Below are 27278 nucleotides of genomic sequence, written 5' to 3'. Positions count from 1 at the left end.
ATAAGCAGTGACCTCTAGAATAGTTTTTTGCCTTTTGAAATTTAACAGATTATGGCACAAGGTGAGCTTCTCTGTGTGTTGGGTTTAAATTAGCAGTGGGGTTTACTCTGTGTCATAACAGCAGTTTACCAGTAAGTTTTGCATCTTTATTGGTTTCAGGGGACGGTAGCTGGGGTTTGGCTGGGTCAGTGGGGAGAGTGGCACAAATCAAGGACTGCCAAATGGAATGGTCCTTGTGGAAGGCAGACAGGGGTAGGGAGGGGAAGATATTCTTGGAGTGCTGTCTAGTTGGAGTTGGCAGAAGTGTTTAAGGATGATGAGTTGCATGTGGAAACTGGAGGGGTGGTAGGTGACGACAAGTGAGACTCTGTCTTTATTGCATTGGGGGGGTTGGAGCAGTGGAACGGGGAATGGAGGTGGTGCAGTGGAGGGCTGTCTGAATGACAGAGGGAGGAAAAGCACATTGCTCAAAATAGGTGGATATCTAGGATGCTCACGAGTAGAATTTCTCCTTGTCCGAGCAGATATGGCAGAGGCAGAGGAATTAGGATAATGGGAATAGAGTTAATGCAGGATACTGGGTAGGAGGATGTGTAGTCCAGGTAGTTTTGGGAGTCTGTAGGTTTGTAGCAAACATCTCTCTGGAAACTGTCACCAGAGATGGAAATGGTGAGGTCAAGAAAGGGGAGGGAGGTGTCCAGGGTGGGGCAAGTGAATTTGTGGATGGGGTGGCAGTTGTGGGCGAAGTCGATGAACTGCCTCAGGTCAGTCTGGGTGCACGACGCAGTGCCAATGCAGTTATCGATGTAATGGCAGAAGGGTTGGGGCATGGTGACTGTGTAGGTATTCAAGAGGCATTATTTGATTTGGCAATAAAGAGGAGGCATAGTTGGGACTACCTGGGTGCCCATGGCCACCCCCTTAATTTGGAGGAAATGGGAGAAGTTAAAGGAAAAGTTATTGAGGGTGAGTACCATTTCGGCGAGGCAGAGGAGGATATTGGTGGTGGGGGACTGAATGGATTTACTGGAGAGGAAGAGGTGGAGGGCCTGAAGGCCATCCTTGTGGAGAATGGATGTATACAAGGACTCCACATCTATAATGAAGTCGCTGAAGAGATGCAGGACATGGTTGGTATCACGGATGTAGGTGGGAAGTGCCTGAACTAAGGAGGAGAGGATGGAGTCAAAGTAGGGCGAGATGAGTTCAGTGGAACAGGAGTATGCCGAGATGATAGGTCAGCTAGGGTAAATGGGTTTGTGGTCTTGGAGAGCAGATAGAACCAGGCAAAACAAGGTTGGGGGACTATGGGTCCTTGCAGGTGAGATAGAGGGTCTTCCACCCCAGTTTACTGCATCAGGTGCTACCGATGTAGTCTGCTCTGTTTCAGGAAGACCAAACGTAAACTTAGGGAATGGTTCACGAGCATCGCAGCACGAGCCAACTGGACCTCCCTGTCACCATCCATTTTAATTCCCCCAACCAATCCCTTTCCGATATGACCATCCTTGACCTCCTCTATTGCCAAAATGAACCACAGCGCAAATTGAAGGAACAACACCATAGCTTCCGCCTAGGCAGCCCACAACCAAAAGGACTCAACATTGAGTTCTCCAATTTCAAATAATCTCTCTTTCCATCCCCCCACTCCCTTTCAAGCCCCTCCCATCCCTTCCACTGCTCACTGCCACCAACCGGATTCATTGACCATTTAGGTCGTACTCTCTATGTGTCTTCGCCTATCATCACTTCACCACCCTGCCCCGCCTCACCCTTTATCTGCAGCTTCACCACAACCAATCCTCCCAGTCCTGAACTTGGTTTACACCCAAAACGTCAACTTCTCCAGCTCCTGATGTTGCCTGGCTTGCTGTGCTCTTGCAGCCTCCTGCCTGTCTATTTTGGTTTCCAGCATCTGCAGTTTTTTTGTTTCTCTCATCCCGTGAACGAGCATTAAATATAAGACAGTATGTGATAACGGTAACCGTTGCCATACGATACATCCGAGTACGAAACAGGGTATATGGCAGAAGTCCTACCCATCTCCACTCTTTGATAGCCCTCTAAAATACCATTTCCAGGCTTTGAAGAACAGGGCCTCAGTCTGTCTCACCAAGGAATTTGTCCAGGAATTTGTAAACAATGGTGACTGATCGAGATCGTATCGGCGTTGAAGTTACCATCACTGTCTGTCATTGTCACATCCTACTGCCTGATGATAGAAAAATCCCACTTTTTCGTTACATGGCACATGTTGGTCTGAGCAATGAAAATGGAGTTTAACTATAATGCGATTTCCTATTGCAACCATTAACCAGTGATGGTTTGCGGTACAGAGGTTGAGTTTCTACCCCTGGAGCCTGGAGACTGGCATTCCAGCCCCACATTTCCCTGAAAATAGTTTTACAGGCATTTCTGGTATGACCCGATGGTTACATTCCTGTGCAACCTCGTGCTATAGGTGATCAGTTACCCTATCCTTGATTATAAACTCCAACAATTCTTCACCACAGACCTCAGGCTAACTGGTATGTAATTTCCTGGCTTCCCTCTGTAACCCTTCTTAAAGCACCGCGTGACGTGAACAAATTTCTAATCCAGAGGCACAACTCCTGAATCCAGGGAACTCTGAGAAATTATGGTTTGGGCATTGGCAATTTGCTATCCTTTCTTCTTTAACACTTGTGGATGGAAATCATTGGGTCCTGGGGATTTGTCACCTTCCAGTTCCAGTATTTTCCCCATTATTGATGATTTACTTAAGCTAATTTAGACCATGAGCATGATCCTCTGTTAATTTCTTTGGGACTTCCAGCAATTTGCCCTCCGTTTAGCGCTGAATACAGAAGCAAAAAAATTGTTCAACATGTCTATCATTTCCACGTGTCCATCGAGAATATCCCCACTCTCATCTTTCAGTGGGCCAACAGTACTCTCAGGAGCTGCATTCCCTTTATATAATCAGAAAATCATTTCTTATTGTCGTTTATGTCAATTACAAGTTTTAGAACATAGAATAATAGAGCCCTCAATGTTGCGCCGACCTGTGAACTATTCTCAGCTTGTCCCACTACACTATCCCATCATCATCCATGTGTTTATCTAAGGATTGTTTAAATCTCCCTAATCTTCTTTCATAATCCTTTTTAGCTGATCTGATAAACTACTTTGTGACCCTTTGTCCAACTTTGTATTTGTCCCATTCTGTTCTTTGGATTTTGATAAGCTTTTTTTTAATTTTATGCTGCCCTTGCCTCCTTCAATCTGGAAGGGTTAAGAACCTGCAGAAATGGTTGCTAAACAGTTAGATTAGATTAGGTCCCCTACAGTGTGGAAACAGGCCCTTCGGCCCAACAAGTCCACACTGACCTCTGTAGAGTAACCCACCAGAACCATTCCTCTCTGACTAATGTATTTACTGGGGACAGGAAAGGTATGTGTATGGAATCAGCAAGAAGGTCTGTAAGATAATTAAAGAACTTGCAAATACACTGTGGGCAATTTAGAATGGCCAATTCACTGACCTACACATCTTTGGACTGCAGGACGAAACCCACACAGACACGGGGAGAATGTGCAAACTCCACACAGACAGTTACCCAAGGCTGCGAATTGAACCTGGGACCCTGGTGCTGTGAGGCAGCAGTGCTAACCACTGAGCCAACTGTGCCACCCAGTTTATTGATGAATGGAGACTTTTTTTTCTAAACACTTCTTGCAGTGATCTGACTATTACTTTTTTATCAATGCTTGCTACATACAACATGTATCTTTTGAAAGATGTTACAATTCTGTATTTTGATTCAATCAACCTGTTACAGACATCTTATGACTCAAGCTCACACTGCCTGGCTCAGAGACAGGAGCATTGCCACAAGAGTCGATACAGTTCTGTTTTAAGAGAAGGAAGTACTTTGCAATGGAAAACCCCAAGATATTTTACAGGTACATTTAAAGGTAAAAGGATAAGGAGGGAAAGGGTATGGCCCATGTAGGACAACAGCGGAAATTTGTGTGGAGCCTGAAGATGTAAGTAGGGTTCCACATAATTACTTTGGGTCAGTGTTACTGGTGACAGGAAAGGTATGTGTATGGAATCAGCAAGAAGGTCTGTAAAATAATTAAAGAACTTGCAAATACACACAGGAGATTTTGAGTGGTCTGGCAGGCTTAAAAGTAGATACATCTCCAGGGCAGGCTGAGATGTATGCAGGTTGTTGAGTGAGGCTAGGGAGGAAATAGCAAGAGTGCTTGCAAAAATGTTCAATTCCTCTGAATGTAGGTTTGCTCGCTGAGCTGGAAGGTTCATTTTCAGACATTTCGTCACCATACTAGGTAACATCTTCAGTGAGCCTTCGGATGAAACACTGATGGTGTAGCCAGCTTTCTGTTTATGTGTTTGAGTTTCCTTGAGTTGGTAATGTCATTTCCTGTGGTGACGTTATTCCCATGGTGGTGTCATTTCCTGTTCTTTTTCTCAGGGGGTGGTAAACAGAATCCAAGTCAATGTGTTTATTGAAAGAGATCCGGTTGGAATGCCATGCTTCTAGGAATTTTCATACATGTCTTTGTTTGGCTTGTCCTAGGATGGATGTGTTGTCTCAGTTGAACTGGTGTCCTTCCTCATCTGTACGTAAGGATACTTGTGAGAGTGAGTCATATCTTTTTGTGGCTAGTTGATGTTCATGTATTCTGGTGGCTAGTGTTCTGCCTGTTTGTCCAATGTGCTTCTTACAGTTCTTGCAAGGTATTTTGTAAATGACATTAGTTTTGCTTGTTGTCTGTATAGGATCTTTCAAGTTCATTAGCTGTTGTTTTAGTTATTGGTGGGTTTGTGGGCTACTATGATTCCAAGGGGTCTGAGTAGTCTGGCAGTCATTTCAGAGATGCGTTTGATATAGGGGAGAGTGGCTAGGGTTTCTGGACATGTTTTGTCTGCTTGTTTGGGTTTGTTGCTGAGAAATTAATGGACTGTCTGCATTGGGTACTCGTTCTTTTTGAATACACTGTATAGGTGATTTTCCTCTGCTCTTCGTAGTTCCTCTGTGCTGCGGTGTGTGGTAGCTTGATGAAATAATGTTCTAATGCAGCTTTGTTTGTGGATGTTATGATGATTGCTTTTGTAGTTCAATATTTGGTCCGTATGTGTTGTTTTCCTGTAGACGCTGGTTTGAAGTTCCCCATTAGCTGTTTGATCTACTGCGACATCTAGGAATGGCAGTTTGTTGTTGTTATCCTCCTCTTTAGTGAAGTTAGGGTATTATTGAGGGTCTTGAAAATTTCTTCTAATTTGTTTTGTTTTGTGATGACAAAGTTTGGGTTGGGCCGTCAATAAGTAGAAAGATACAAATAGGAAACAATAGTTTGCTCAGTCTAACTTTGGTGATGGGAAAACTATTGGAAACAATTCTGATGGAGAAAATTAATCTGAATTTGGAGAAGCAGGTATTACTGAAGAGCAGTCAGAGTAGTTCTGTTAACAGGAGGCTGTGTCTGTCTGGATGGAATGAATTCTTTGAAGAGGTGGCCAGGTGTGTAGATGAGAGCAATGATTTTTATGTCGTCTACAGTACTTGGCCTTTAGCCAAGCTTTTGATAAGGCCCAAAGTGAAAGAGCCTATGCAATTCAAGAATATGTGGCACTATTGGATCCACAATTGGCAATAACAAGTGAAAGAGCCTATGCAATTCAAGAATATGTGACACTATTCGTTCCACAATAGCAGGAAGCTGTTGGGTGATGGTTGAGGAGTGTTTTTACATCTGGAAGTCTATGCCCAGTCGGGTCACACAGAGGTCAGTTTCTGGGCCCTTGCTGTTTGTGGTTCTATCCATGATTGGATGTGAACATTTGCAAGAGAATATAGATGGGCTGCTCAGATGGCAAATAGTTTTGAAACCAGATAAATGTGAGGTGATGTACTTGGGCAGGACAAACAAGGCACGGGAATACATGATGAGCGGTGGGACCCTGGGAAACACCCGAGGATCAGAGGGACCTTGGTGTGCACTCACACTGATCTGTTAAGGTGTCAGAGAGGAGGATAAAGTGGTTAAGAAGGCAGGTGGGATACTTGCCTTGATTAGCCAAGGCATAGAGCTTCAGAGCAGGGAGGTTATGTCAGAATCATAGAAAGCCTTGGTTGGGCCACAGCAATAGAGTATAGAGCGCGGATCTGGAATCCATGTTAAAGGAATGATGTGAAAGCATGGGAGACGGTGCATGAAAAATTGAATGGGATATTCTAAAGAAGTGTCACTAGACACACAATATTAACTCAGCTTTCTAGACCTGCTGAATTTTCCTAGCAATTTCTGTATTTGTTTACCAGGATATTGCTTAGGCTGGAGCATTTAAGTTATTCAGTCAAATTGGACATACTGGGATTGCTTTCTTTAGATTAGAGGAGGTTGAGAGGGGTATGATCGATGCATATAATTATAAGGGTCATAGAGAGGGTAGACAGGAAGAAATGGATCTCCTTGATGGAGGGATGAATGACCAGGGGCATGGACTGAAGATAAGGGGCAGAAGATTTGAGGAGATGTGAGGGAAAGACTTTTTCATTTTGAGAGTAGTTGGAATTTAAAAGGATGTTACCAAGACAGGAGGGTTTGAGTTATAAGGAGAGGCTGGATAGTCAGACATATACTGAACGGAAACACGGGACTTTTATTCTTTGGAGTGTCAGAGGCTGATGGGTGACCTTATAGAGGTTTATAAAATCATAAGGGATATGGATAGGGTGAAGAGGCAAAGTCTTTTTCCCAGGGTAGGAGAGTCCTAAACTGGAGGGCAGAGGTTTAGGTAAGAGGAAAAGATTTAAAAGGCTTAAATTTGAAAGAGATGCAACTTTTTCACACAAAAGGTGGTGTATATTTGAAACGAGCGGCCAGAGGAAGTGATAGAGGCTGGTACAAGTACAACATTTAAAATGCAGCTGGATGGATATATAAATAGGAAGGGTTTAAAGGGTTATTGGCCAAGTGCTGGTAAATGGGACTCGGTCAGATTCGAATGTCTAATTGGCACAGACAGGTTGGACCAAAGGGTCTGCTTTAGTGCTTTATGACTCTTGACTCGATGATTTCAGCAATCCATTGCTCACAGGGATTGTCCTATTATTGGGTCACTAAGGCTGCAAGGCTTCTCTTTGATGTTTTCCTGTGAAATCTCATTTCTGAAAAATTCTAATGGGACAGAAACTTAGTATCTCTGTGATAATATATTTTCCTAAACAAATAATAATGATACAACTTTAAAATTTCCCTGAGAATCCGAAACAGTATAAAATAGTGTCCCTGAGTACATTAATACTATGTTGTGAGATTTTGGCTTCAAGACCCAGGAACAGATCCTTCATATGCAAAATGCTGGAATAGTTTACCATTGTTGATAAAGTATATTACATTATTATTGCTGCTGTTGATGTCCCTGGTAAGTCATTTTTAAAAATTTGTTAATGGATTGAGAGCATAGCTGCCTTGGCTAGCATTTATTTCCCATCCCTATTTGCCCAGAGAGCAGTTTAAGAGTCAACCACATTGCTGCGATCTGGAGTCACCTGTAGGTCAGACCAGGCAAGAATGGTATTTAAAGGGTATCAGTGAATGAGATGGGTTTTTCCAAGACTCAATTCATAGTCATCATTAAATTCAAAATCACACAACACTAGGTGATAGTCCAACAGGTTTAATTGGAAACACACTAGCTTTCGGAGCGCTGCTCCTTCATCAGGTGGTTGTACCGAAAGCTAGTGCTTCCCATTAAACCTGTTGGACTATCACCTAGTGTTGTGTGATTTTTAACTTTGTACACCCCAGTCCAACACCGGCATCTCCAAATCGTCATTAAATTCTTAATTCCTGATTTTTTTTTTCATTGAATTCAAATTCAACCATCTGCATGGCAGGATTCGAACCCAAGTCCCCATTATCAGGGTGTCTGGATTACTAGGTCAATGTTACTACTAGTCCTTTGTCCCTTCTTAGCATAACATTGAAAGTTGCATGAATCCATGCTATGGAATACCATGCCACAGAGCTTATATCTTGCTGGAAGTATTTACCACTGTAGAATGGGTTAACTGTTGGTCAGTTGACACTGCCATCATTGGTATTATCAGGTTTTTTTTGTAAGTTTTGACTTGACCTGATGTGGGTGTGTCACATTGAGCTGATCACATGCAAGGAGGCCTTTTTTTTGTTAAACAAATGTAATCCCCTGCAAAGTGCTTTTTTTTGAACAATTAAGATTTTTCTTTCAATGAACGGTTTCGAGGAACAAGCACTGATATTTCCTAATCCCAGTGAGTTACACTAATGGAAAGCTGATGGATAAAGAACTGGCTGGGCAATAGGAAACAGAGAGTAGTAGTGGAAGGGAGTTGGTCAAAATGGAGAACTGAGACCACTGGTGTTCCACAAGGATCCATGCTGAGACCACTGTTGTTTGTGATATCCATAAATGTTCTGGAGGAAAGAATACGTGGTCTGATTAGTAAGTTTGCAGATGACACTAAGATTGGTGGAGTAGCAGAGAGTGAAGGGGACTGTCAGAGAATACAATAGAATATAGATAGAAAGGAGAGTTGGGCAGAGAAATGGCAGATGGAGTTCAATCCGGGCAAATGCGAGGTGATGCATTTTGGAAGATCCGATTCAAGAGTGAACAGTAAATGGAAAAGTCCTGGGGCAAATTGATGTACAGAGAGATCTGGGCGTTCAGATCTGTTGTACACTGAAGGCAGCAATGCACGTCAGTAGAGTAGTGAAGAAGGCATGTACCTACTAGAGAAGGTGCAAAACTTGACCTACTCTTGGGAAATAAGGCAGGACAGGTGTCTGAGGTGTCAGTTGGGGAGCACTTTAGGACCAGCAACCATAATTCTGTTAGTTTTAAAGTAATGGGATATTGAGTACAACAGTTGGCAAACGGCAGGTCAGTGTGGACTTGCTGAGCCAAAGGGCCTGTTTCCACACTGTAAGTAATCTAATCTAATCTAATCTAATCTAAAACCTCATTTCCCTGCACTTGGCATATATCTGGTTTCAAAACCATTTGCCATCTGAGCAGCCCGTCTATATCCTCTTGCATATGTTCACATCCAATCAATGATCCTCTAAGTTCTGCTCATAATCATGATCCAACAATAATCTCAAGATCATCTGATGGTGAAGGTTCTCAGCTAAGACTTGTCCTGGGAGTGGGGGAGAACCACCTTCCTAATCATGGTCTGTCTCATGTCAGGTATTTTTTTACAAAATGAATTAAGAACTAAGTAAATAGAATGGAGATGCCAGGCCAGATGATGTGTTATAACTCTGTGATATGGGATTTGGTGGTCCTATTGTGGTTGATCGTGGACACATCTGTTGCAAGTGCTGCTTATTTGAGGAGCTCTGGCTAAGAGTTGATGAACTGGATTCTGAGCTTTGAACACAGTGACACATTAGGAATGAACAAAATTAGCTGTACGCTATGTTTCAAGAGGCAGTCACTCTGCTTAGATTGTTATGAATTTGAAGGCGTGTACTTTAAGAGAAAGTGAATGCTGTTCTTTACGAAAGCTTACAAGCACCTGTCATGATGAAATGGCAGTCTCAGAGTAACATTTGGCTGTGAAATGCATACCTGAGTTGGTTGCTGTTTTGACAATTCAAATTTAACTAATTAGTTTAAATTATGCCCAAAGATACTAAGCTCAATTGAGTTTGAATTTATTGTTTGCCAACATGAAACCAATGAGATGATCCAATGTTGGGGATATAAAAGTGCAAACATCTTGAAAATTGAAGACAGAGAAACTTCCATCAAGACAGACTTAAGAAATTATGAAACACTCTTTATCAAAGGTACCTTTTCATATGAAACATATTCGCAGTAAAAAGAGAGAAGGTAACTCAAGGAGGTATTCAGCTGGAAGAAGAAAGACATCAAAGACAACAGTCGCTGTGTGGTCTTGAAATTAAGTTGACGTAATTTTAATAAGTGTCTTATTGGTACAGCATCTCGTTTTAGAGTTGGAGGCAAGAGAAAGGGGGTTTAGATTTATGAATAGTTGTTGGTTAATGTTCACTTTTGGAGTTAAAATATAAATTCCTTGAATAGTGGAATTTGGGAGTTCTCTGTCACTCACATTTTTAATAGATTATGAGGCGAACTGAGCTTTTCTGGGTATTTGGTTTAATTAACATACCTCAAATTCAGTCAGTAGTCAGGGATAGAAGGGTGGGTCTAGGAGCGAGGCAGGTACAGGGATCCATAATGTAGTGCTTTCAATGCTTGAGGGGAAATTTGTTTGAGTTTTCCTTGACATTGAAAACCTGATGTTTTCATTCTTCATCTATTTACCCACGAGTCTTGCTATTGTTCTTGTCACACTACGACGGAGGAAATTCCACGATTGAATCTACCTTTTAGTTTGATTTGATTTATTGTCGTCCACATGTACCACAGTACAGTAAAAATATTTGTTTGCAAGCAGTATAGGCAGATCACAGCAAACAAGGACGTACGGATTTCACAGGATACTTAGACACAGTGGGACACACAAATAAGTGCGCAAAGCAAGATTAGTATAATTTGAATTTGGTCAGGTCTATTCATCAACCTAATAATGGCAAAGAGGAAGCTGATCTTGAACCTGTTAACGATGAGCAGCCCTTTGTGGCAATGAGCAATATAAATGGATTCCACATCTGGGAGGTTGGTTTCCATGATGGTCTGGGCTATGCATATATCTTTCTGTAGTTTCTTAATGTCCTCGGCAAAGCACTTGACGTACCAGGCTGCTGTGCAAGTGCATAACAGATGCATTTTTCAAGTATTACTGTTAAATGTATGACTGAATTAGTATTACTGGATGAAGAGCAATAAAGGCAGTTCCAGCTCAAAGTATTGAGCTCTTTGAAATAAAACCTGCCAGGACACTTCATTCAAATGTGTACATATCCTTGTATGTGAAATTATTACTTTTCAAACTCTTCAGTGTAGGGCTGTAAAGTCTTTGCAGGTCGAATGAACTTGTAAACAGAAATTACTGGAGAAACTCAGCACGTCGTAAGATATAGTAGCAGAATTAGGCCACACAACTAATCGAGTCTGCTATGCCGTTTGCTCGTGGCTAATGTTTCTCAGCTTATCCTCCTGCCTTTGCCCTGTAATCCTTGATCCCCTTATCAATCAAGAATCCATCTATCTCTGTCTTAACAGCCTTTTACAACAATCATTTCCACAGATTCACCACCACCTGGCTGAAGAAATTCCTACTCATCTCAGCTCTAATGGGTAAAGACAAGGATTGCAGATGCTGGAAACCAGATTCTGGATCAGTGGTGCTGGAAGAGCACAGCAGTTCAGGCAGCATCCGAGAAGCATGAAAATCGACGTTTCGGGCAAAAGCCCTTCATCAGGAATAGAGGCAGTGTGCCTGCAGGGTGGGGAGATAAATGAGAGGAGGTTGAAGGTGGGGAGAAAGTAGCACAGAGTACAATGGGTGAATGGGGCTGGGGATGAAGGTGATAGGTCAGAGAGGAGGGTGGAGTGGATAGGTGGAAAAGGAGATAGGCAGGTAGGACAGGTCATGGGGACAGTGCTGAGCTGGAAGTTTGGAACTGGGGTGAGGTGGGGGAAGGGGAAATTAGGAAACTGTTGAAGTCCACATTGATGCCCTGGGGTTGAAGTGTTCCGAGCAGAAGATGAGGCGTTCTTCCTCCAGGCGTCTGGTGGTGAGGGAGCGGCAGTGAAGGAGGCCCAGGACCTGCATGTCCTCGGCAGAGTGGGAGGGGGAGTTGAAATGTTGGGCCACGGGGCGGTGTGGTTGATTGGTGCGGGTGTCTCGGAGATGTTCCCTAAAGCGCTCTGCTAGGAGGCGTCCAGTCTCCCCAATGTAAAGGAGACCGCATCGGGAGCAACGGATACAATAGATGATATTAGTGGATGTGCAGGTAAAACTTTGATGGACGTGGAAGGCTCCTTTAGGGCCTTGGATGGAGCTGAGGGAGGAGGTATGGGCACAGGTTTTGCAGTTCCTGCGGTGGCAGGGGAAGGTGCCAGGATGGGAGGGTGGGTTGGACCTGACCAGGTAGTCACGGAGGGAACGGTCTTTGCGGAAGGTGGAAAGGGGTGGGGAGGGAAATATGTCCCTGGTGGTGGGGTCTTTTTGGAGGTGGCGGAAATGTCGGCGGACGATTTGGTTTATGCAAAGGTTGGTAGGGTGGAAGGTGAGCACCAGGGGCGTTCTGTCCTTGTTACGGTTGGAGGGGTGGGGTCTGAGGGCGGAGGTGCGAGATGTGGATGAGATGCGTTGGAGGGCATCTTTAACCCCATGGGAAGGGAAATTGCGGTCTCTAAAGAAAGAGGCCATCTGGTGTGTTCTGTGGTGGAACTGGTCCTCCTGGGAGCAGATACGGCGGAGGCGGAGGAATTGGGAATACGGGATGACATTTTTGCAAGAGGTAGGGTGGGAAGAGGTGTAATCCAGGTAGCTGTGGGAGTCAGTGGGTTTGTAAAAAATGTCAGTGTCAAGTCGGTCGTCATTAATGGAGATGGAGAGGTTCAGGAAGGGAGGGAAGTGTCAGAGATGGTCCAGGTGAATTTAAGGTCAGGGTGGAGTGTGTTATTACCTTATTTACACTGATCCATTGACACTATGAGTAGATGTCCTTAATTCTTCTGAGCAAATGTCCCCATCCTCCCCCATGGTCAAGTGCTTTCCTGCATATCCTGTAGCAAATATTTCACATGAAAGGCTACAAGCTTTCTCATGTGATCCCTCTGTTCACTCTCTGTCTCTGGGAGAAAGGTTCCAAATAGTTGAAGCTGAAGCAATTTATAGGTTGAATCCTTGGTTCCATTAGGATTGTGTCCAACTGATTCTTGGTCACAATCTCCACTCCTTCCAGCCTGGTCAGATTCACACCCACTGTGTTCACTTCCTTCTCCCTCTCCTTGAGCCAAGCATCCAGTAAGCTGCACCTGAACGGCGATCGCTCTTTCTACTCCAACATTCCCCCTAGGCCACCTTCCCCTTGCTTCCCCGCCGAATGGAGAGCAGTGTTTGTGACAGTCCTTTTTGGAACATGATCCAGCTATTCCAGACCATTCGCCTGAAGGGTTAGACCTTGTCCTTGATCTGGGAGGAGGCCTTTGCAGCTGGGCTGTTAATCAGGTCACTGCTCTTCACCTCGATGTCATCGAATTGACCCATGACCTGCTGGCACTGAGTGACCACACCACTACTGACCTCACGGGAAAGCAGAGCGGCTTTTGAGTCCAGCATCTTCAGAGGGTGCAACCAGACTCTCGGGGGCACTGTGTTCTCTCGATGTTCACCCAGCAGCTTGGGCAGCATTGAGGAAATGCTGATAGCCTCCTGGTAGTTCATTTGGTTACTAATATTTTGTTAATCATTTCGATAGTCCTTATTGAGCCAATTCTATTTTTTTCATTTTGTCTGTGTTTTAACTGTCATGTAAAAATAAGTGTAAAAACAACTACTTGATAGAGGAGCAGTGCTCCGAAAGCTAGTACTTCCAAATGAACCTGTTGCACTATAACCTGGTGTTGTGTGATTTTTAACTTTGCAAAAATAAAGTGTGTTTTGCTTAACATTCAGTAGTTTGACCAATTGAATCACGTCTGGAATGCACACTTTACACTGACTTTTAAAATACAAAAGTGTTAGTATCTAAACATGCTTCTATATTTTTGGAAAGGATTTGATCTAGTCCATAACAAATTTAGAGCTCTTGCTGGGATTGAAATCTCAAGTTCCAAATCGGGTTTAGGAATACTGAAGTCAAAGGCAGTGCATGGGCAGTGTTGGTGTCTTTTAGGAGAAAGTGAGGTCTGCAGATGCTGGAGATCAAAGTTGAAACTTTATTGCTGGAACAGCACAGCAGGTCAGGCAGCATCCAGGGAACAGGAGATTCGACGTTTCGGGCACAGGCCCTTCTTCAGGAAGAAGGGCCTGTGCCCGAAACGTCGAATCTCCTGTTCCCTGGATGCTGCCTGACCTGCTGTGCTGTTCCAGCAATAAAGTTTCAACTGGTGTCTTTTACTGCAGTTGTTACATTTGGTTGGTTTGAATAAGTATTGCCTTGTGTAATAATGGCTCATTCAGCCACTGAGAGTTTCCTGGGGGTGGAAGAAGTCACTTTGGGAGATTTATAGAAAGTGAGCAAGACAAAGCTTTTGGAATTGGCAAACAAGCTGGAGCTGGGATTGCCCGTATCTGTGAGGAAAGGGGAAATAATTGTGGCAATCGTACAGCATTTACAATTGCCAGGAATGCCATCAGAGTCTTGGGACATGGCTAAAGATCAAATTAAGCAGCTTTAAAATGAAAAGAAAATGAAATGGTTTAACATACGATTGAAATCAAAGGAAAAGAAAAGGAAAGGCTAGCTGAGGAGAAGAAAAGGAGAAAGAGTTTTTGAACTTTGGACACTGGAACTGAAAGTTCAAAGTTGACTTAAAATGGCAGAGGGAGATATGAAAAGTTGAAGTAGTGATGAGGACCGTGATGGAGAGCAATCTCGATGTATCCCAAGGCCTGGTGGGGATCTATTTAAATATGCCCAAGTGATGCAAGAAGGATGCAGAAGCATTTTTCATTTCATTTTGAGAAAGTGGCTAAATGAATGATATGGCCAGTGACCTTGTCAGTGTTGTTAATTCTAAATTGGTTGGGTACATCTTGTGAAGTATTTGTGTCACTATCAGAGGAGGAATCTGGGGAGTTATAATAAGGTGAAAATACCATCTTAAGTGCTTATGAACTAGTAGCAGAAGACTACAGACAATGTTTTAGGAATCTAAGGAGGAATCCTAGTCAAATATACATTGAGTTTGAAAGGATCAAACCCAGTAATTTTGACAGGTGAATGAGGGTATTGAAGAGAGATTGAAGAGGGTATTGATATGACATTCTTAGAGGGACAATTATTTTAGAGAAGTTCAAAAATTCACTTCCTGAAGTAGCGAGAATGCTTGGAAGACCAGAGACTACAAAATCAGCAACAGAAATAGCAAATGATCATTAGATAATTCATAAATCAACACTTGGCTTCTGGCATCAATTTCAATCTGTGAAGGATAAAAGTTGTGGGTAAGAAAAATCCTCAGGTGGTAAGGGAAAAGGAGATCTTGGTAAAGATAGTTTACCACAGGCTAAAGAGGAAACCCATGAGGGGGGTAAGAGAAGTGGAAAAGCTCTGGTGTTTTCACTGCATACAGTAGGCTACATGAAGTTGCATTGTTGGTGGTTGAGAGAAAACACTGAGAAAACGAGTATGAGCAAACAATAAGTCCGTGAGTTTTACTGAGGTAATAAAAGAAAGCACAGTGGAGTAAAAAGCTGTGGAAAAGTACAACCTGATTAGGGGTTGCTTGTGAAGAAAGTGCCAGATATCTAAAGAATTTGCTTGCATGAGTAAGGTTTACTCATGTATGTCAGGAGGAACAAACAAATAAAAATTTTAACAGATACTGGAGTAACTTCCTCAATGAGGGATGAGGAGCTGATTAATTCAGATGGAGTGTTGCCAGAGATGTAATAAGTGGAACTCATTGGCAGGATAGAAGTGTTCTATTATATAAAGTGAGGTTGCAGAGTCCATCAAAAAGTAGTGAAGTGGTGGTAGGAGTAATAGAGAAATTATGGCTTCCAGAAATACACTTTGTCCTTGGTATTAATATAGCTGGATCACAAGAGGGAATGATTCCGACTGTGTTTGAAAAGCCAATGGAAACTTAGGCAACTGAGGTCCTATAAGAAGTATTTCCTGGGATGTTTCCTGATTCTGTGGTGACAAGGTTACAAAGCCAAGGTGGAAATAGGAAGAGAAATCAAAGAGTAAAGATTAGGAATTTGAAGCTCATCAAAGACCAAGTTTGATCAAATAAGTTGACAAAAAAACAAGAACAAATGGAGGACTAAGTGGGTGTTTTTAGTTTAGAGAAAGCAGTTGAATGACAACACAGATGAAACTAAAGCAATTGAATCAAAAATCTGAGTTTATCCCAGAATGTTATTATCATAAAATAACAAGTATATCTTTTTCGATACTGGTGGGGCAGGGGGATGACTAACCAGGGGTAAGCCATGGGGTACAGGTCTTTGGCACAGAGTCTCCCTGTTTCTAAGGAAGGAAGGGGGGAGAGGAGCAGAGCATTAGTCATTTGAGACTCCGTTGTTAGGCAGACATCTAGGAGGTTCTGTGGGAAAGAGAGAGACTCGCGGTTGGTGCGTTGCGTCCCAGAGACCAGGATTCGTGATGTCTCACATCGCGTTTTTGGGATCCTGGAGTGGGAGCAGCCCCAAGTCGTGGTCCACATAGGCACTAACGATATAGGAAAAAGGATGTGGATTTAAGGCAGAAATTCAGGGAGTTGGGTAGAAACTTAGAGCAAGAACAAACAGAGTTGTTATCTCTGGTTTGTTACCTATGCCACATGTTAGCGAGGCAAGGAATAGGGAGAGGAGACAGGAGTTGAACATGTGACTACAGGAATGATGCAGGAGGGAGGGTTTCGGATACCTGAATAATTGGGGATCATTCTGGAATAGGGGGGTCCTCTACAAACAGGATAGTCTACACCTGAACTAGAGGGGTACCAATATCTTGGGGGTGAAATTTGCTAATGTTCTTAGGGAGAGTAAACTAATTCAGCAGGGGCATGGGAACTTAAATTGTAGTTCCAGTGTCCATGAGGTTGAGAGTAGGGAGGTGAGTAATAAGGTTTCAAGGTCACAAGAGTGCACCAGCAAGCAGGAAGGTAATTTGAAGTGTGTCTACTTCAATGCCAGAAACATTCAGAATAAGGTGGGTGAACTTGCGGCATTGGTTAGTAACTGGGATTTCGATGTTGTGGCCACTTCAGAGACATGGATAGAGTTATAGAACATAGAACATTACAGCACAGTACAGGCCCTTCGGCCCTCAATGTTGCGCCGCCCTGTTATACTAATCTGAAGCCCATCCCACCTACGCTACTCCATGTACATCCATTTGCCTGTCCAATGTCGACTTAAATGCACTTAAACTTGGCGAATCTACTACCGTTGCAGGCAAAGCATTCTATACCCTTACTACTCTCTGAGTAAAGAAACTACCTCTGACATCTGTTTTATACCTATCTCCCCTCACTTTAAAGTTGTGTCCCCTTGTGTTTGCCGTTCCCATACTTGGAAAAAGGCTCCCCCTGTCACCCTTATCTAACCCTCTGATTATCTTGTATGTCTCTAATTCCTGGGACAGGAATGGTTGTTGCAGGTTCTGGGATTGAGATGTTTCAGTAAGAACAGAGAAGATGGTAAAAGAGTGGAAGATGTGGCATTTTAGTCAAGGACAGTATTACAGAGGCAGAAAGGACACTTGAGGACTTGTCTACAGAGGTGGTATGGGCTGAGGTCTATGTGTTTGCAAGGACTGCACAAAACACTATAAAGGACAAACAGGAAGACAGCTAACGATCCGCATCCATGAACATCAACTAGCCACGAAACAACACGACCAGCTATCCCTAGTAGCCACACACGCAGACGACAAGCAACAAGAATTTGACTGGGACAACACTACTATTATAGGGCAAGCGAAACAAAGAACAGCCAGGGAATTCCTAGAAGCATGGCACTCATCCACAAACTCCATCAACAAACACATCGACCTGGACCCAATATACCGGCCACTACAGCGGACAGCTGAAACTGACAACTGGAAGCGGCAGGGACAGGCCACTATAAATGCCGGAGGAAACACCACAGAAGCGCTTCACAGGAGGCTCCCAAGCACTGAGGATATCACCTAGACAGGGGGCGAAATGTTTGCAACAAAAACTTCCAGCTCGGCGAACAGAACCACAGCAACGAGCACCCGAGCTACAAATCTTCTCATAAACCTTGTGGTTAAAGTGTTGAAAAGATTTAAGAGATAGGATTTATAAAGATCTAGAAAGGAATAAGTTGATTAGTGATCGTCAAAATAGCTTTGTGAAGGATTAGTCATGCCTCAGAAATCTTATTGAGTTCTTAGAGAAGGTACCAAACAGGTGGATGAGGGTAAAGTGGTTGAGGTGGTGGATATGGATTTCAGTAAGGCATTTGATAAGGTTCCCCATGGTAGGCTATTGCACAAAATACGGAGGCAAGGGATTGAGGGTGATTTATCAATTTGGAACAGAAATTGGCTAGCTGGAGGAAGACAGAATGATGGTTGATGGGAAATGTTCATCCTGGAGTTTAATTACTAGTGGTGTACTGCAAGGATCTATTTTGGGGCCACTGATGTTTGTCATTTTTATAAATGACCTGGATGAGAGCACAGGAGGATGGGTTAGTAAATTTGCAGATGGCATTAAGTTTGGTAGAATTGTGGATAGTGCCAAAGAATGTTGCAGGTTAAAGAGGGACATAGATAAGCTGCAGAGCTGGGCTGAGTGTTGACAAATGGAGTTTAATGTGGAAAAGTGCGAGGTGATTCACTTTGGAAGGAGCAACAGGGATGAAGTATACTGGGCTAATGCTAAGATTCTTGGTAGTGTAGATGAGCAGAGAGATCTTGATGTCCAAGTACATGGATTCCTGAAAGTTGCCACCCAGGTTGATAGGGTTGTTAAGAAGGCATATAGTGCGTTAGCATAAGGTCATGCTGCAAATGTTCTAAACTCTGGTCCGGCCACAATTGGACTATTACATACACTTCTGATCATTGCATTATAGGAAGAATGTGGAAGCTTTGGAAAGGGTTCAGAGGAGAGTTACTAGGAGGTTGCCTGGTATGTAGGGAAGGTCTTACAAGGAAAGGCTGGGGGAACTTGAGGCTGTTTTTGTTAGAAAGAAGAAGGTTGAGAGGTGACTTGATTGAAACATATAAGATAATAAGAGGGTTAGATAGGGTGGACAGTGAGAGCCTTTTTCCTCGGATGGTGATGGTTAGCATGAGGGGACATAGCTTTAAATTGAGGGGTGATAGATAAACGACAGATGTCAGAGGTAGTTTCTTTCCTCAGAGTAGTAGGGGCATAGAATGCCCTGCCTGCAACAGCACCAGCACCCTAAGGGCATTTAAATAGTAATTGGGCAAACATATGGATGTAAAGTGGAATGGTGTAGATGAGATGGGCTACAGATTGGTGTGCCATTGAGGACTGGACAGCCTGTACTGTGCTGTAATGTTGTAGTTCTATGTTCTGAAATGACATTTTGATGAGTGTAGCATGGTGGCTCAGTGGTTAAACACTGCTGCCTCACAGTGCCAGGGACCTGGGTTCAATCCTAGCCTCAGGTGACTGTGTGGAATTTGCAAATTCTCCACATGTCGGTATGGGTTTCGTCGGAGTGCTCCAGTTTCCTCCCACAATCCAAAGATGTGCAGGTTAGGTGAATTGGCTGTGCTAAATTTCCCATAGTGTTCCGGGATGTCTAGACTATGTGCATTAGTCAGGGGTAACTGTATAGTAGTAGGGTAGGGGGGGTGGAACACTCTTCAGAAGTTCAGCATGGACTTGTTGAGACTAATGGTCTAGATTAGAGTGGTGCTGGAAAAGTACAGCAGGTCAGGCAGCATCGGAGGAGCAGGAAAATCAATGTTTCGGGCAAAAGCCCTTCATCCGGAATAGGAAGGGCTTTTGCCCGAAACGTCGATTTTCCTGCTCCTCGGATGCTGCCTGACCTGTTGTGCTTTTCCAGCACCACTCTAATCTAGTCTCTGGTTTCCAGCATCTGCAGTCGTTGTTTTTACTTTGTTGAGACTAATGGCTGTTTCCATACTGTAGAGACTCTATGACATTTTCCTGAGGGAAATGGAGACCATCACAGATTCAGCTGGATGAGAAACAGGAAGAGGTTCATCATGTTGTATTACCAGTGTGTAATAGAAAGAGGGTGTGGGTAGCACACGAGTTAATGACAACAGATTATTTTGGAGTAAGAAAAACTCAAGTCAAAATATAAAATTAATTTAATTGGCCTGGACTGCATAAGGATGTAGTTGAATCCTTTTGGACATGTAATTGGAATACCCTAGGCTGCGATTAAACCAGCACCTTTAATACCCATTCCTGCATTTGAGGAACCTTTTACAAGAGTCTTAATTGATTGCACAGGACCCTTACCTTAAACAGAAAGTGTGAGTCAGTATTTGTTGACCAGAATGGATATGTCTACTACTTTTCTGGTTACGGATTACCCACATAAATACGATCAGATCAAGGGTCAAATTTTACATCAGTGTTATTCAAGGAAGTTTTAGATAGCTTATGAATAAAACAATTCAAAGACACTGCATACCGTCCAGAATTGCAGGAAACATTAGAACAATGGCATCAAACTTTAAAGAACACAGTGAGAGGATTGGGATAAAGGAATTCTGTTTGTACATTCTGTAATTTGGAATGCACCTAATGAGTTAATTGAATTCATTTGAATTAGTTCTTGGGCATGAGGTGAGAGAAAAACTGAAAATAATTGAGGGAAAATTGCTGAATCAGAGTTCTGAGACCACATATTTGGATACTGTCAAATTTTAGGGAAAGATTAAATAGAGCGGGTGAGTTGGCTGGACAGCATTTGAATATAGCACAGCATGTGATGAAAACTGAAGCAGACAAGAAATCAAAAGTTTGTAATTTTGTTATTGGAGATAAAGGGTAAGTATTACTCCAAGTGATAGGTGAACCTTTTAAAATCAAGGCTTCGTGAGCCTTATCATAGAGTCAAAGACATGTACAACACGGAAACAGACCCTTTAGTCCAATTCATCTACTCCGACCAGATATCCCAACCCAATCTAATCCAACCTGCCAACACCCGGCCTATACCCCTCCAAACCCTTCCTATTTATATACCATCCAGATGCCTTTTAAATGTTACAATTGTACCAGCCTCCACCACTTCCTCGGGCAGCTCATTCCATAGACGTACCACCATCTCCGTGAAAAGGTTGCCCCTTAGGTCGCTTTTATATCTTTCCCCCCCTCACCGTAAACCTATGCCCTCTAGTTCTGGACACCCCCATCCCAGGGAAGAGAGTTGTCTATTCATCCTAGCCATGCCCCTCATGATTTTATAAACCTCTATAAGGTCACTCCTCAGCCTTCGACACTCTAGGGAAAACAGCCCCAGCCTCTTCAACCTCTCCCTATAGCTCAAATCCTCAAACCCTGGCACCATCCTTCTAAATCTTTTCTGAACCCTTCCAAGTTTTGAAAGGAAATTGAGGCGATAAGAACACCAGATAGAAAGGAATTTCAGTGTGTGTCATGTGAACATGTTCAAAAAATATTTTGATAGTACTATAACAACCAGAAAAAAAATCCTGATGCTGTGTTTTCTGTTGGTTAACAAATTTTTAATGGAAATGGATAAGTTGCCTTCAGCACCATGCGACCTTGCCTTTGTGGATAAACCTTTTGTGCAGAAGCTTACCAAATGCCTTTTGAAATTCAAGCTAAATTACATCTATGTAAGCTCTTTATTCACTTTGCTTGTTGCATCTTCAAAGAACACCACCAAATTAGCCAGTCATAACTTACCCCTCAACAAGCCATGCAGACTCTGATAGAGTTTTGACTTTCGGCTTGATTACTTCCTTAATGATGGACTCTTAACAATTTCCCAATGTCAGATGCTAAACTAACTGGTCTATTGTTTTCGACTTCCTGCCTCCCTCACTTTTAGAATATTGAAAATATATTAGCACTTTCCGATCTATTGGCCTTCAGAATACGGAATACCTTAGTTTTTCTCTTTGTTTTATTATTAACTTAATTTCTTATCTGTGGATTTTTTTTTCCTTCATCTCTAGAACATATTTTAGTTGGGAAAAACTCAATATCTTCTTAAATATTTATCACTGTTTATCGTCAGTCAAACTTTTTAGTCTTCCTGCCTAGTTACGAAGGGTAAATCTATCCCCATACTTACGTAATTACGTTTGTTTAATTCCAGAATGCTGTTACGGGACTCCAATTTATTGCCTTCAAACAGAATTCGTAATTCTAGCATACTATGATTCCCATTCCCTAGAGGATCAATCACTGAGATACTTAATTAGTCCCATTGCATTACACAATCCCAAACCCAGAATAACTTTATCTCTAATAGGTTCTCTGACATATTGCTCCAAGAAACAATCTCTAAGATCTTCAATGAATTCTTGCCCAAGGAAACTCCAGACAATTTTCTGTTTCTTGGGCTGTAGCTCTATTTCATTTCTCCATGAATTGAACTGGCTGGGCCTGCGTTTTGCTGTACTGTTTCTCACTTGGAAGCAGCACTCCCAAAAACTCGCTGTTTTAACTCGCTGGATTCAGCTGTTTGCTTGTTCAGAATTGCCTTCACCAATGGATTTAACTCGCCAGGCGCTCCTGTCTCTTTTCGCGTCCACTCTGCACTCCCTTCCTGTATAGTTTTATCTTGCTGGGCCTGCCCCTGTCCATGCTGTTTCTGGCTCTAAAGCTGTTCTCTTCTCCCACCCACACTGTTTTAACTTCTCTCCAAGCATTTGGTGGCTGTCAAGCTGCACTAGATTAGATGATTAGATGCCCTACAGTATGGAAACAGGCCCTTCAGCCCAACAAGTCCACCCACCGAAGAGCAACCCACCCAGACCCACCCCCCACCCTATATTTACCCCTGACTAATGCACCTAACATTCTAGGCAATTTAGCATAGCCAATTCACCTGGCCTGCACATCTTTGGATTGTGGGAGGAAACTGGAGCGCCTAGAGGAAACCCATGCAGACAAAGGGGAGAATGTGCAAACTCCACACAGACACGCCTGAGGTGCGAATCGAACCTGGGTATCTGGTACTGTAACGCAGCAGTGCGAACCACTGAGCCACCATGCCATCCACCTGCACTACTATCGCCCATTGGTTTAATTCATGCGGTCTATCTCTATCCGCACTCTTTCCGTTCTCAAGCTGTACTCCCTGTGAGAGAGTATTTCAGTCATTGTGACCACACAACCCGAGGAGAAAGTGAGGACTGCAGATGCTGGAGACCAGAGTTGAAAAATGTGGTGCTGGAAAAACACAGCAGCACAGGCAGCATCTGAGGAGCAGGAGAATCGACGTTTCGGGCATAAGCCCTTCTTCAGGAATGAGGCTGGTGTTCCAAGCGGGCTGAGATAAAGGGTAGGGGGGAGGGAATTTGGGGGAGGGGCGCTGGGAATACATCCACCCTTGAACCCTGTCCCGCCAATCGCCACCAGGACAGAACCCCACTGGTCCTCACCTTCCACTCCACCAACCTCTGTATCATCCTCCGTCATTTCCGCCACCTCCAAACAGACCCCACCACCATGGATATATTTCCCTCCCCACCCCTAACAACATTCCGGAGAGACCACTCCCTCCGTGACTCCCTTGTCAGGTCCACACCCCTCACCAACCCAACCTTCACTCCCAGCACCTTCCCCTGCAACTGCAAGAAGTGCAAAACTTGCGCCCACACCTCCCCCCTCACCTCCCTCCAAGGCCCCAATGGATCCTTCTATATCCATCACAAATTCACCTGCATCTCCCCACACATCATTTACTGTATTTGCTGCACCCGATGTGGTCTCCTTTACATTGGGGAGACAGGCCGTCTACTTGCGGAACGTTTCAGGGAACACCTCTGGGACACCAACCCAACCCCCCCGTGGCTGAACACTTTAACTCCCCCTCCCACTTCGCCAAGGACATGCAGGTCCATGGCCTCCTCCATCGCCTGACCACACGACGCCTGGAAGAAGAGCGCCTCATCCTCTGCCTAGGAACCCTCCAACCACACGGGATGAATGTAGATTTCTCCAGCTTCCTCATTTCCCCTCCCCCCATCTTATCTCAGTCCCAACCCCCGGATTCAGCACCGCCTTCTTGACCTGCAATCTTCTTCCCGACCTCTCTGCCCCCATCCCCTCTCCGGCCTATCACCCTCACCCTCACCTCCTTCCACCTATCGTATTCCCAGCACCCCTCCTCCAAATTCCCTCCCCCCTACCTTTTATCTCAGCCCACTTGCCACACCAGCCTCATTCCTGAAGGGCTTATGCCCGAAACGTCGATTCTCCTGCTCCTCGGTGCTGCCTAGCCTGCTGTGTTTTTCCAGCACCACACTTTTCACACAACCCGAGGAGTTGAGTTTGTTATGGAAAAGGAACCTTTATTCAGAACCAAATGGTTTTGGAATGAACAGAGCGGATATTATTGAAATAAGAGGAAATATTGTCAAAGTAAGCTGAGAACAGCTATTTTTGGGTACAGCTCGAGAAGCACAGTAGGGCAGTGGGTATTCAAAATGGAACAAGCAAGACCACAGATCCAATGCGTTCTGTTCAGGGGCTAATACTGGAGCAGCAAGCAAAAAGAACTTGAGATGTACAGAAATGCATACAAGATTATAGAAGAAGGAAAATAATGGCTTTTAACAGGTACAAACAGAGGACATCTGTGGCGGTCCTATTGGAATGTTGAAAGTAAAGGGGAAATCAAGAAAGCCAATAGGAGAGCGAAAAAGGGCAAACCATTAGTGGGTAAGAATGGAGAGAATCCCAAGTATTCTATAAGTCCTGCAAATGATTTCTGAAGCAAAATCAGAAATGAATGGAGAAACTCAGCAAGTGTGAGAGCACGAGTTCACCTTTCCAAAACATTTTTGAAACTGCCAAGTTTCTCCATCAGTTTCTAGTTTTGTTATTACTGCATGTTGTTGAGCAGCTCAGAGTGGTACAGAGGTCATTGCACATTCAAGTTGTTGATTAGGACAAAGGATATTGGAGGCTACGAGCTGGTCAGTTGCACATTTAGTTAGCTGCAGGGCAGCGTGTTGTCTACAACACCATTTTATATACTGCCTGTATATTCATTTAAATCATAAGTTTTTCTTAATATGGCAAGAGGGACTAGATTATGTGCATTCACCTTATCCACGCTTTCATGATCTTATACACTACTATATAAGATCCCCTTTCATTTTCCTATGCTCAGTCTCCTACACTGTAAAGAAAAAAGTGCTAGTTTGTCCAACCTCTCCCTATAACTCAGACCATTGAGTCCAAGCAACATCCTAGTAATTTTCTTTGGCAGTCTTTCCAGTTCAATAGCATCCTTCCTATAGCAAAGTCACAGAAACGGAACATAGTACTCCAAATACAGCCTCACCATCACCCTGTACAACTGCAACATAACTTCCCAACTTCTATACTGATGAAGGCCAGTGTACCAAAAACCTCCTTCTCCTCTGACTCCACTTTCAGAGAACCATACACCTGAATGCCAAGGTCCCTCTTTTCCACGATACTCCTTAAGGCCAAACCATTCGCCATGAAACTGCGACCTTGATTTGACTTTACAAAATGCAAAACCTTACAATTATCTGTGTTAAACTCCATTTGCCATTTCTCGGTGCAGTTCCCCAGCTGATCAAGGTCCTGCTGCAATTTCTGATAACCTTCTTCATCATCCATGATACCACCTATTTTAGTGTCATCTGCAAACTTACTCATCATGCGTTGGACATTCCAATCCAATTCATTGATATTGGTAACAAGCAGCAATGGGCCCAGCACCGACCCCTGAGGCACTCCAATAGTCATTGGTCTCAAGTCCAACAAGCATCCTTCCACAATTACTCTCTGCTTCCTATCAGCAAGCCAATTGTGTATCCAATGTGCGAGCACCCTCTAGATTCCATGCGATCTAATCTACCATGTGGAACCTTATCAAAGGCCTTATTGAAATATATATAGACTCTGTCTACCATTCTGCCCTTGTCAACCTTCCTGATTATTTCATTGAAGAGCTGTAACAAACTTGTGACACATGATCTGTCATGCACAAAGCCACACTGACTACTCCGAATCAAAATCCGTCTTTCCAAATGCATGTATATCATATTTCTCTGAATCTTCTCAAGTAACTTGCCTCCCACAGATGTTAAGCTTACTGGTCTCATAGACACAGATTTTTCTTTGCAGCTTTCTTGAATAAGGGCACACCATTCACTGCCCTCCAGTCTTCTGGAACCTCACCCATGGCTAAAGATGATGTAAAGATATCAACTGTGGCCTCCACAGTTTCTTCTCTAGAAACCATGTATGATGTCCAATGAATTATCTGGGAAGAAGGTAATCTTTTTTTTTGTTGTTCAATACTAATGGCAAATGGTGGTGACTTCTTTCAGAGAGATCATAGACTGATCAGCCCAAAGATCAGTTGGATGCAGTGCTCCTGTCTGTTCCTGATAAGCTACAAGCAGTTATGGTTGTCTCTATCAATCCAACTTATATAGATCCTAATTTTTTGTTTCTTTATTCATTCACAGGATGAGGGTGTTGCTAGCTAGGGCAGCATTTATTGTCTATCCCAGAAGGCAGCTAAAAGTCAGTCACATTGCTGTGAGTCTGGAGTCTCATGGAGGCCAAATCAGGTAACGAATGTTGTTTCTGCCCCCAAAGGACATTAGTGAACCAGATGGGTGTTTCTGACCATTGGCAATGGATTCATGGGAATTGTTAGATTCTTAATTCCAGATAATTATTGAATTCAAATTCTACCATCTGCCATGGCGGGATTTGAATGCTGGTCTCTGGATTAACAATCCAGCGATAATGCCACTAGAGAAAGTAAGGACTGCAGATGCTGGAAATCAGAGTCCAGAGTATGGAGCTAGAAAAGCATAGCAGGTCAGGCAGCATCCAAGGAGCAGGAGAATCAATATTTCGGGCATAAGCCCTTCATCAGGAATGAGGCTTCCGGACCGGGGGGCTGAAAGATAAATGCAAGGTGGATGGGGTTGGAAGGAAGGTAGCTAAGAAAGTGATAGGTGGATGAAGGTGAGGGAGAAGCTGATAGGTCGGGGGCGGGGTGGAGCAGATGGATGGGAAAGGTGATGGACAGGTCAGGAGGGCAGTGCTGAGTTGGAGGCTTGGTACTGGGATAATGTGGGGGAGGGGATAAAAGGAAACTGTTGAAATCCGCGATCATCCCATGTGGTTCCAGAGTCCCAAGGCAGCATACAAGGCGTTCTTCCTCCAGGCATCGGATGGTAAAGGTTTGGCGGCGAAGGAGGCCCAGGATTTGCATGTCCTTGACGGAGTGGGAGGGGGAGTTGAAGTCTTCAGCCACTGGGTGGTGAGGCTGATGGATGAAATGATCTACAAGAAGCCATCCTGTTTCCCCTATTTAGAGGAGACCACATTGGGTGCAACGGATATGGTGGATGACATTGGTAGAGGTACAGGTAAATTTCTGTCAAATGTGGAAGGATCCTTTGGGGCCGTGAAA

This window comes from Chiloscyllium plagiosum, unplaced genomic scaffold, assembly GCF_037043375.1.
Source record: "Chiloscyllium plagiosum isolate Xiang-an unplaced genomic scaffold, Cpla_swu_hap1 HiC_scaffold_29, whole genome shotgun sequence".
Classification (NCBI taxonomy): Eukaryota; Metazoa; Chordata; class Chondrichthyes; order Orectolobiformes; family Hemiscylliidae; genus Chiloscyllium; species Chiloscyllium plagiosum.
The sequence above is the reverse complement of the archived record's forward strand: the minus strand, read 5'-3'. Positions refer to the sequence as shown.